The following is a 12,768-nucleotide window of genomic DNA, read 5'->3' as shown; positions in this document are numbered from 1 at the left end:
GTACCTATACATTGAAGATGAGTCACATACAGACTACATAATCTACATTTGTGCAAGAAAAAAAATACATTTGGAATTATTCATATTAGTAAATGAATAAATAAATAAATAACTCTGACATGGCATCTTATTATCAACGCAGTTTTAAAACATGGATGATATTTTTCGATAATTAAAAAAAAAATCAAGGAACATGAATGCAAGTGGTATACAAATACACCTCACAAGATCTGCTCTTCAAAGCTCATTTACACTGATACTGACCACAAACCCTCATATTAGCTGTTGAGGGTGGAGCACAGAACTGTCATTAAATTCCTTGGGCAGCAATAGATACTGGTTGAAGTTACAGATGGTTAATGTCCTTTTAAGCAGCACTTATTTGATTTACAAAAGCTGAAAGCCCTCCATTACATTGTGCAGTTCATGTTGCAGATGTTCTTCTGTCCCTTCACTGACTCCAGAGTCTGCTAAAGGCTGACAAGCCTGACAGGCTTTCAGGGATCATTAGGATATGACTCATCAGAATAAATGTCTCATGGCTGAACTCCCACAGTCAGCTATCTCAGGAAAATAGTCATTTTTGTGAAAATGACAGCATGCAGTGATGCACCACAGTAATTCCAGAAGTTCTTTTTGACTAGACTTGAAATATACTCCCACTGCAAAGAAACAGGAAGTGAAAGTAGTGACTGTTAAACTTGTTTCAGGAGTGACAAATACTGTTGGAATACAGTAACAACAAGTTAAAGTGTTTCTTCCTCTTGCTGCTTAAGATGCAGGCATGGCTATAAGTGTGAAATGAGTCATATTTAATTTAGAAAAAATTGTGACTTTTATCAAGATGATGAAGGGATATTTGGGTAACCTTTCAAAATAAATGAATTTAAATGCTCTCTTAAATATAATTTTGAAATACAAGTCCAGGAGTGAGTTAAATCATATTAAATTCAGAGCAATGAGAAGCAGCTACAGGAAGGATGGTAAACAGCAATAAACTGAATCGTTTTTCAGTTTTAAATTACCTAAACTGATTACTCTTAATGTGTGACACACTTTATACAAACAAGATTAGACAAAAGTTTATTTAAAATTAGCACCAGGGGGAAAACTTGCCGTAAAGGTCCTTCCATTTAACGCTGGATCAATCGAATCTGACAAAACACATGGCCTCTGCATCCATCAGACACCATCCTCGTGATGTGGTGATTTCTCTCCGCAGTCCACCAGCAAGTCTCTGACAGATCACTCCTATTTACACTAAGCTCTCTGGTGACAGAGCAAATTCTGTTAAGGCAAATAGAGAGTCGTTTACCTTTCCTCTAATGCTGCCATCCATCCATCCATCCAGATAAACCCAAACCAAATCCCTTACTTAATTTTGTCTGCCTTTAATTTTCCTCTGTAGGCTAAACTCATCAAAAGCTGGTTTGCCATGAGCATACACATTTTTCTTCCTGTTTGCTTTGGGAACAAAACAGTCATTAAAAACATTTTCACAACACTCCTTCCCACCACATCAGACACACTAGGCTCCCCTCTGCTGCATCTTAAACTTGCCACTAATAACAGTAATTGTATTACATCAGTCCAGTACATTACTGGGATGACGCCACTTAGTCGCAATTCTTTCATTATTGAATATCAGAACATCTCCTCCTTGAGACAGAGGGAAGGCAGAAAACGTGACATTAAAGGCAGGGAAAAGGGTTGGATCAGAAATAAGAAGGAAACAATGTTCTCTTAATGCTTAAGACTACTCTAATAGAGTAGTGCATTATACTTGTATTTATATTTAAAAAATCCTTAATTTCAGAGCAGCAAAGAGCTTTGGGTAAAATTACAAATTCATAAAAAACAGAATATTCCAAGTAAAGATTTCAGACTGTGGAAAGTATCATTATTTACCTTCTTTTCAATGTAAATGCCAAAGAATGAGAGATCTCAGTTTTTTTCCCATTAAACATGAAACCTAGCGCTTATGTAAGCCTATTAGACATTTGGCCATGTATCAAGTAAAAAAACGCTTTTGACGATACGTTTGCTGCCGAATGATAACAGCTAAGGTGCGCATTCATCGACTTTCTGGCTGTTAATCAATCTTAATCTTAGACAATTAACAGAAATGTTGGGATTTGAGCTTGTTAACATGAAGTCAAAGAAGAAAAAAGAAGTACTGTGGAAGTGTGCATTTAGTCAACTAGTCCCCAGAATTGCTACCCGGTTAAACAGTTAAATTTAAAATTGCTTTTACTGTAGGCCTTAAATGTCACAGGGTGTGTCTAAGCAGTTGAGCCACTGGCCGGGGCTTTAGCTCCAGTTAATAGCTACTGCTATATTGTTGTAATGCTTCTACTTCCTGGATTTAAATAAGCACAGTTGACAGATGTCATCTCGTAGCACAGCATAGTTATTAGTATGGTATTTACTAAATTAATACAGTTAAATACTACAGTTAGTATTTGATCTATTGAAATTGGAGATGAAATTGGCTGTGTCTGGTTGAACTTGCAGATGGGGGCAGCTGTGGCTCAGTGGGTAGAGTTGGTCATCTGTCATTTGGAAAGTTGGCTGTTCGATCCCAGCTCCAACAGTCACATGCCAAAGTGTCCTTGGGGACACTGTGGGTAAGACACTGAACCCGAAAATTCATCCTGCTGTTGTTCAGCGGTGTGTGAATGTGTACGCATGAGATTAGCTAATACTGATAGGCCCTTACTATAGCAGCCTCTACCATCAGTGAGTGAATGTGACGAGTAGTGTCAAAGCACTTTCAGTGGTCAAAAAGACTAGAAAAGCACTATATAAGTGCAAGTGCATTACCAAATAACACCTGAGTTCACCACAGTTGGCAAACCAACCTGAAAACTCTGTGATCCTGTGTTTAGCCATGTTAAATAATTGTGCTAAGTTATCACTGTTTTCTTGGTGTTTTCACCTTAAGACTATTGATTAGTTTAAAACTCCATTTACATTAACGGAAAATTTGTCACTTTAGAACATCCCTAGTTTTGACAGAGCAAGTTAAACTTCCTAGCTGATTAACAAATGTTATGATTTAAGCTTCCCATTGTTGGCTCAATGTCAAAATTAAATTGCTGCTGAGTAAATATGATAGATGGCCTCACAATTTAAGCTGAACATACACATGACATACATGACACTGCCGTTTTTTAATAACTCAATACACAGTAAAAACTTGTCCGACAATAAATTATACTGCAAGTCTGCTTCATTGGCTGAACACGATTGATAAACATGAATCTAATTACGTTGGCAGGAAAAGGATTATTGAGCCCTCCTCTCCTTTCTGTTATTAATGGTGTGTCATGCTTTTCAGTATGCTAACTAACAGGAATTATGATAGCATCATTGGTAGTTGTTGCGCACTGACTGGGATAACATTAGGGAGGAAGTCATGCAATTGACAATCTGAAAGCGATATTTCTTAGATTTTGTTTTCAAAGCTGATGTGATTAGAGTTTCATATAAGGTTCTTCAACATGATGCAATCAGTAGAAGTGTAGAAGTAACATCTCTGTCTCTCTGTGAATCAGCTCCTTGTCAGTGTCTTAAGAGTTATCAGATATAGTTTGAATATGTTTGATTGCAGCGAAAAGAGTCCTGAAAGCCCCCTGCTTTTCACTGTGAAAGAATCAGGGCGCCACTTCAGAGGACGTGAAGTGTTTTCATCTTGAAATATCTTCTTTAAGACAAATCACAGGTCAGCATGGAAGCACCAGGAAGCCATCAGCCAGAGGGTTGACACAGAGACAAAACTGGCTTCAACCCAACATGAGATCTATTATTCATTAGTACATCTCTGATCAAACAGGGTAATGTTAGCCATCAGATGTCTGTGTGTGTGCAGCCACACCCTTCTCTAAAGAGACAACAGATGGTAATGCTTGCTCCTGATCTGCTTAAGATGTTGTGATGAAAGGTTGCCAGGGCCAGAGGGAGCTGCTCCAAAAAACAGACTGGGCTTAAAACATGGAGTCTCACGCTGTATTATGTAATCTTACATTTTAGTGGAATGCAGTGTAGTTACAATTGAGGCAGCAATTAATCATATTTTTTATTTTAAATTCACCTGCCTTTTTTCAATTAAGTGATTTACCATTCAATCTTTAAAAAGTCAGAGAGTTATTAAAATTATAAATTGCTATTTCACAGAAACTGACAAACTGAAAAGCTGTAATGACAAAAAGCAGCAAATCCTTATAGTAGGATTCAACTAGCAAGTGTTTACTTAAAAAGTAATTAAAAGGTCATCAAACTTGTTGGTGATTAAGTTTCTGTCTATTAGTCAGTCTCCAAAGCTCTAGTTTGAAACCTTTCCTCGCCATAATCTGCCCCTTAAAAATACTTGCTGTCCAATGAATGAAACTGCGAGGAGGAGACGAATAGAGTCCCTCTTCAATGACTGAACAGGACATATTTTCATTCAGATACTACCATCTGACAAATGGCAAGCACACCCGATAAAAAAACACAACAGCACATCCTGTTAATCAACCACATCCTTGACACACTCCCTCCCCTCCCACACCCCCATCCTCCCTCTCTCTATCTCAATTCTTTTTACCCGTCACTCCCAGTGCTACAGCAGTCCCCTCTTTTGTTAAATTCACAGTGTGCGGGATCTGGACAGCCTCATAACTCAACACCAGCTCATTAGAACACACAGAAGAGTCACAGCTCAGCTCAACACTGGCTGAAAAAAGAGGTGGGGAAAAAAACATAAATGTTCTGAACTTCGCTGTAGCAGCTTCGTATTGCATTGTAAGTTGCTCTCACAAATTACACAATTACTCTGTTCAACCATCATTCTGTTAACAGCAATATCTCAACCTCTATTTTCATATCCATGCAGAGATGTTGACAGAAAGCAGAGGGTTATGACATTGAGGGGGTGACTGTACATGTAGTGGATGCGGCCAAAAAGCAAGATATTACTGAAACTGGAAAGAACATCTGCACTGCCACAAGCAATCTCTAAGTCCTTAGAGTGCAGATATATTTAGACATGGCATCGTCTTCCATTATCTTCCATTTATGGACAGACAGAGATAAACTGTCTGACTGAGAAGAGTTACCACATCCTGAAAGATTTACTTCATGCCTGAATTCTGACAGTGAGGAAAGCACTCCTAACTCAGAGTATGGATGAACCAACAGTATGAAACAATCTCTGTTTAAACCAAGATACAGTGTCACAGCATCTGAAGCTGACTCACTCTGACAAAAAGAAAAAAGAGTGGGGAGCAGCATTTAATGTTCATCTCTTAACAGTCTTGTGTTCTTGTGTTCTTGTGGTTTGACAGTTTTTGAAAAAAATATTTGCAGCATGTATTAAAGTTGCAGTGAGATCACATCTTTGCCACTGTTCTTTGAAGTTAATCGCTGTGTCTATTTGTGAAGGTTTATTGGCCTGATTAACTGCTTTACCTAATTTACTGCAAAGAAAGAAAACTGTATGACTCCACAGTTTACTTCCCACAGTGATATTACTAGACTGTTTATTTCTCACCCAGTTTTACTGCACATTACTGAGTCATCTTCAAGCATTTCCCTTGACTGATACTTTGAATTACATGTCGTTACAAGTGGACAGCTTCATGTTTGAGACTTTCTCTCAATGTATAACAATACTAAGAGTCTACAGCTGGCATCCTGTTGGGCTTAACACCGATAAAGCATGCTAATATGCTAACAGGAATAAAGCTATATGCAGATGAGTAGCAGGTAACTTAACAGGTTCATCATCGTAGTCTAACCAAGTACAACCTCCAGTTTTGAATAATACAGCAATTGTGGAAGTGCAAAAAACTGCAGTTCCTCATGTGTCCACTTGATGTACAGTGGGACAAAAAAGTATTAAGTCAGCCACTGATTTTACAAGTTCTCCCACTTAGAGATGAGAGACGTCTGTAATTTTCATCAGAGGTACACTTCAACTATGAGAGACAAAATGAGAAAAAAAATCCAGGAAATCACATTGTAGGAATTTTAAAGAATTTATTTGTAAATTATGGTGGAAAATAAGTATTTGGTCAATAACAAAAGTTCAACTCAATACTTTGTAACATAACCTTTGTTGGCAATGACAGAGGTCAAATGTCTTCACCAGGTTTGCACACACTGTAGCTGGTATTTTGGCCCATTCCTCCATGAGGATCTCCTCTAGAGCAGTGATGTTTTGGCGCTGTCGCTGGGCAACACGGACTTTCAACTCCCTCCACAAATTTTCTATGGGGTTGAGGTCTGAAGACTGGCTCCAGGACCTTGAAATGCTTTTTACAGAGCCACTCCTTCGTTGCCCAAGCGGTGTGTTTGGGATCATTGTCATGCTGGAAGTCCCAGCCACGTTCCATTTTCAATGCTCTCACTGATGGAAGGAGGTTTTGGCTTAAATCTCACGATACATGGCCACGTTCATTCTTCCCTTAACACGGATCAGTCGTCCTGTCCCCTTTGCAGAAAAACAGCCCCAAAGCATGAGGTTTCCACCCCCATGCTTCACAGTTGGTATGGTGTTCTTGGGATGCAACTCAGCATTCTTCTTCCTCCAAACACGACGAGTTGAGTTTTTACCAAAAAGTTCTATTTTGGTTTCATCTGACCACATGATATTCTCCCAATCCTCTTCTGGATCATCCATATGCTCTCTGGCAAACTTCAGACGGGCCTTGACATGTACTGGCTTAAGCAGGGGGGGCACACCTGGAGCTGCAGGATTTGAGTCCCTCTCGGCGTAGTGTGTTACTGATGGTAGCCTTTGTTACTTTGGTCCCAGCTCTCTGCAGGTCATTCATCAGGTCCCTCCCTGTAGTTCTGGGATTTTTGCTCACCGTTCTCATGATCATTTTGACCCCACGGGATGAGGTCTTGCGTGGTGCCCCAGATCGAGGGAGATTATCAATGGTCTTGTATGTCTTCCATTTTCTTACAATTGCTCCCACAGTTGATTTATTCACACCAACCTGCTTGCCTATTGTAGATTCACTCTTCCCAGCCTGGTGCAGGTCCACAATTTTTTCTTCTTCCTGGTGTCCTTCGACAGCTCTTTGGTCTTGGCCATGGTTGAGTTTGGAGTCTGACTGTTTGAGGCTGTGGACAGGAGTCTTTTATACAGATAACCAGTTCCAACAGGTGCCATTAATACAGGTAATGTGTGGAGGACAGAAGAGCTTCTTAAAGAAGAAGTTAAAGGTCTGTGAGAGCCAGAAATCTTGTTTGTTTGTGGATGACCAAATACTTATTTTCCACCATAATTTACAAATAAATTCTTTAAAATTCCTACAATGTGATTTCCTGGATATTTTTTTTCTAATTTTGTCTCTCATAGTTGAAGTGTACCTCTGATGAAAATTACAGACGTCTCTCATCTTTGTAAGTGGGAGAACTTGCAAAATCAGTGGCTGACTAAATACCTTTTTTGCCCCACCTGTATATCAAAGCCTGGTTCAAAACAAAGCAACAACCTCTGCTCTTAAAACATGAAGTCCATGCAGAAGTGCTAAAAACTGTAGTTCATCGGGCGTCCGCTTGAGGCTGGCTGCAGAAACGCCGAAAAACCACATACACACCCACCCAAAAAAGACGATCTTTGTAGCAATAATAAACATGTTTCAAAAAACGGTTTAGGTCTTAGTAGCTAATTTCTCTATGGGCACACACTGTAGCTGTTAGCAAAAAGGCTAAAGGTTAAAGGCTAAAGCTCTTTACCTCACTTTAGCTTGGACGAAAATTGGTTGGGTTCAGCATTTCCAATATGGCACCCGCTGACGATTGGCTTCAAAACAGTGCTCAGGAACAGTTGGGAGACGTAACGGATACTATGTCAATTTTTTTATACAGTCTGTGTTCAAAACACAAGTATGATCTGCATCACTCATTTCATTTTTCATAAACCCAGTATGAAGAGTGAATTTAGTAGTAATGCATTCATTATGATTATATTATGGCTAAGAGTCATGCTACATTTGCACAATTAGGGGTATGGTGAGTTTACTGACAGATGAGCCAATAGTAGCTGTTTGCCCTACGGTTCAAGGCCCGCCTCAGCTCCACTTCCTGCCTATGTGTAAGTCGATCAAAAGTTAGGTACAGTCATCATTATCAATACGGTAACTGTTCGAGCCGTATTTGTATTGGTGTATTGTTTGCGAAATGTTTGATTTTGTTTGTTGCAATTCCTTGTTGACACAGTAGGTGGGAAAGCTCACCGTTTTTGACCGTCGCTACATTTTCAGTGAGCCTGCTGATTACTATGCAAGTTATAAATGGATATAAGTGCATGTAGATCAACAGAGGCTTTGTGGTTACATTTTTGTAAAAAAAAACCTTTTTGATTATAAGTGCACAGAGTGTGGACCAGATTGTTAATTCAACTGCTAAATGAAGACGATGCATCAACTAGGTAAGTCCCAGTATAGCAGCCCCTCAGTGGCTTATTGTTTTTTTTCGACTGGTGAAATCAAGTCAGTACAGTAACCACCATCATTTAGCCTCTTCAGAAACCAATGGTTGACGTCACTGACATTTCTACTGCTACAAGTTTAACCTGTAAGAAAGCTAACACCTATGTGTTAGCCCTAAAGAAATAATATAGATTGCTTGAAATGAAAGGGTTTGACTTAAAATGGTTTGAAGAAATATAAGGTCTGCAGAAGTGTTTGGCATACATTCACAGGGGGGTATGAGTGTACAAAATTGCCTTGAGATTCATGTGGAGTTGAGTTATGCATGACAGGCAAAGAAAACATCCTCTATCCTCTAACCATGATGGATGATCCCATTGAAACCTTTGATCGTGTAATGTTTGACACAGTCACTCATCATCTTTTCCTAATACTGTATACATGCAGCACAAGCCAAGACTGGGACAACTTGGTGGATAATTGATGGCTGATAAGGAGACCAAAGGACTACAATCCTCACAGTTTTAGGACCTACACAAGTTTTACACAGATGTAATAATGCTATGTGTTTTAAAACTTGCACAGCTCAGTTGAAATGACAGTTTCAAATCTATAAAGTTACATAAATCTTTCTTTACACAGATATAATACAGCCACTGAGGTGGTAAAGCTGTGAACAATATTAACAGGGTGCACTGGCCAAACCACAATAAAGAATGAAGCCCAAAATGAAGCCAAATACTTATTATATCACTGATTAAAAAGTTACAATCTCTTCCTATTCTTCAAAACTACATTAGCAAGCAAAGGTTCAAGCGCCAAAGCTAAGAGTGACTTCCAATTGAGGTTTTCTAAATGTAAGACTGGACGAACAATTAGTCAAAACATTTTAAGACCTTGAGCGTTCATTATTTAACTGTGCAAGAGCTGTCATCCTTTAAGATGATGAAAAGTTTGAATAATTTAGTCCTTCTAACCAAGAGCATGGCCAAGTATGTGGGAGGAGGTCTAGCGAAAACATCCATTTCTGCTGGAGTTGCTATTGTTAAAAGTATCTGCTAGAGTGGCCTTAGTTAAAATTTCATGCAGATATCTAGCAGCTGATTTCAGCCCTCATGTTTCTTTTAGTCTCTGTGGCTCTCATTCAGTGTCTCTCATGGAGGAGGCTGAAGGCGCAAAAGACGGTCCGAGTCACTTTGATGAGAGAAAAGTCGAGCAGACGAAAGTCTGAACTACGGACAGTTATAAACTGAAACTCTAGTATTATTACTTGAACAGTTTCTGCTATTTGAATTTCTACACTTAAAACCACATTGTTTACATATGAAACCACATTAATTATTCATGGTGGCCAACAGCCCATGCAAAAAGGGGCAGCACCTGCCTGAACCACACGCTCACAACAGCTGTTTCTGCAGGTTCCCTTTATTAATTCCATGTTCTGCATTATTCACTTGTTGCTTAATTTACATTCACAAAAGAGCACGAGGCACAATTCACAGGTGACAGGATGACTCATAATGCTGTCTTTAGGTCACTTTAAGTGACTCTACATGTACTTTAGTAACTCTATACTTCATCCTCTTGCTCACTGGTGTTGGTAATTTCACGCTGATTTATTAATCAGTAAAAATAAATATTTAGAGGGAATATGTATACAATATCCTTATCAGACTTACAGCACACTCACGTATATGGAAACAACAAAAGACAATGGTTGATTTGGAAACCTGCAGACACACACCATATATTATAATAGACCAGAGAGAGACAGATTGCAGGTTGTGCCAAAGATCAGCATGACGCTGGGGAAACAGATGAAATTACTGTGACCTCATACAATAAAATGCCCCCACCCCACTGCTGTTTTAAATGTATCTCTTGCACAGACAAAGATTTTCCTCTCCTGCTGTTGCATTCCACCAATTCTATTGATTCCTCTTCCTAACAGTCGCCCCATGTTTCCACTGAAATCACCGGACCTGGGTGTGATAGGAACGAAAAAAAACCACAGGAGCTTCAGGAATCACAAATTTGCCACCAAAAAAGTGAAAACAGCTGTGACGATTGAAGAGAATGCCATCTCCCAGATGCGTATTTCAACAAGCCAACCGTTTTTTGTAAAGTCTTTTTCCCATGACTTGTAAATGTGTCCCTGCTCTGCTGCAGGCCAGTCTAGAGCAAACTGTTTTCACCATCCACCTTCTTTACGCTGTGTAATGACAGACCTTTCCAAAGAGTCTCTCAGTAGCCCCTATTCAGCCTCACCCTGTTTTCCAAAACATGCAGCCCAGGCAGCACCTGAAAAGCTTCTTCTGTTGCACTGTTGACACAACACCCAAAGGAGCTGCGATAAACACTGACGAAGACCTTAAACCATAGCTACTTTAGTCCTAACCCACAGCAATACTTTACCCATCTAAACCCCTTTGACTCAGGCAGATTTTAGGGATTAACATATACATGTGACTGGAAAGTTTGAGCAAAAACCCAATATTCAACATGAGAATGACTATTATGCTGTATGAAGTGAATAAAGTCAGCAGGGAGTTGAAATTTCTCCTGAATTTATGTCATGGCTCGAAACACAGTGCAGTGAGTAAGCATGAGATCTAAAGCTGATTAAATCTGAAAAAAGGGATCCTATCTGTGCTCCATCACACAACTACATTCACTTGGCATAAGCCACTAATAAAAGTACATTATTCATATTTTTTTGCCAGTGATTGTATAGCTGAACAAAGATCCACATGTGTAAGAGCTTTAAATGTAGTTTTCAGTAGACCAACCCTTCGAAACTTGTGTGTACTTGCCCAAAGAGGAAGATAAAGGGGGCCCACAGAGTTATCAAGAGGACTGACAGGATCTATGTCATTCATGATACGGTCGTGCCTGTTTTGATGACAGTCTTAACCAGTGTTTTAAAGTAAAGTGGTTACAACTGCATTTAACTGTTGGCTCTGTGCACTATGGAGCTACAAAGAGCACTTTAAAATTTAAAAGCACTGTGTTTTATTGCAGTGTAATATTTCAGTAGCACGCTGCACCAGAGGACAAAATAATAAACACTGCAGTAACAACTTTTTCATGCACACGACTTCTTAAACTGATTTGACTTACTTCATTTGTGATTAAATAAGTATACAATCTGGTCGGCTACACATATTTATCAGATTTAGAGAAGAAAAAAAACACGCACTCACCTTGACCGAGTTACATGGGTGAATCCCAGGTGATAAAGGTCGCTTTTTTCAATGCAGTCGGTTTACTTCGCCTAAAGCAGCCTGTAAAAAACACACTCAAGCTTCGCCTCGAACATGCACCCTGCCCTCTCCAGTCTAACATGCACTCACATGTACCCTCCGAGTTCAGACCGCTCTGCAAAGCATCACTTTCTTCACCGCTGTATGGAGGAGGGACCCGGAGCGTGACTGACCGAGTACAACACCAATAAAACGCAGAACACAGCATCGCGTCATCTGAAAGTGGGCGGGGCTCGTGTCATTGACAGCATCTTTTCCATGACGTGTTGTGGAGGTCCCCAAATGCAAAGGACATAGAGTCGGTACTATCATTCTCATCGCTATATGTACGTCAGTCACTTAATTATGGTGTTACTAATTAACTGCAGTTATTTTCATTTTAAGTCAGCGTGTCAGTTTGTTGAAAAAAGTGGAAAGACTTAAAGTGGAATTTATTTCTGACTGTATGAATCACACGATATAGAAATGACCCCATGACGACATAGCCTTTACCAGAAAATCAAAGTAACCTGAAATGATTCATGACATATTTTATAATGATGAGACACTGCCACCTGCTGGACAAATCCCTGAATCACAGCTTCTCATGTGGTATAATAAGAAATACAGCATACAGTCAATTAAAAGCATCTTGTGCATGAAGATACTGATATTAAACGCTTACCAAATAACGTCAGTAAGACTGATAATGTACATGATCTCAAAAGTAAATGATTTTTTAATGAATGCATGTTTATTTTAATCAACAATAGCATTAATACAAACAACATTTACAACTTATTTCACTTCTTATCGACATGGTTTCTTGAAGAAATGGCCCCATCAGAAGTAGCCTCAACATTTCAGATTCTGTGAAATATTCAGCGAGCAGTACATTTTGCTGTGAGACCATTATCATTGAATTTCTTTTCCTTTTTTTTTTTTCTGAAACTCTGAATGAGAGGCTGTTATATCACTCAAGGCTTCAGGCTTGCTGCTCAAGGACTCACTGTACAAAAAACACCTTTCACAGAGAGCCAGCCTGCCTGCAACAGATTAGTGAGAAGAAGAGCATTTTTTCCTTTCACAGAGGCGAGCTA

At 39.3% G+C, this 12,768-nt stretch overlaps 1 protein-coding gene across 2 annotated transcripts in view; it reads right to left on the bottom strand.

Moving 5' to 3' along the window:
- Positions 1–11,822, bottom strand: part of osbpl3b (oxysterol binding protein-like 3b) — a 36,238-nt gene extending 24,416 nt beyond the window's left edge. For both annotated transcript variants that reach the window (XM_034698786.1, XM_034698787.1), the window contains exon 1: positions 11,630–11,822. The gene's annotated coding sequence lies outside the window, so the exon portion shown is untranslated. The remainder of the gene's footprint in view (positions 1–11,629) is intronic.
- Positions 11,823–12,768: the final 946 nt, after the last annotated feature.

The sequence above is a fragment of the Notolabrus celidotus genome, chromosome 12 (genome assembly GCF_009762535.1).
Source record: "Notolabrus celidotus isolate fNotCel1 chromosome 12, fNotCel1.pri, whole genome shotgun sequence".
Classification (NCBI taxonomy): domain Eukaryota; kingdom Metazoa; phylum Chordata; class Actinopteri; order Labriformes; family Labridae; genus Notolabrus; species Notolabrus celidotus.
This window is presented reverse-complemented; position numbering and strand designations above follow the sequence as displayed.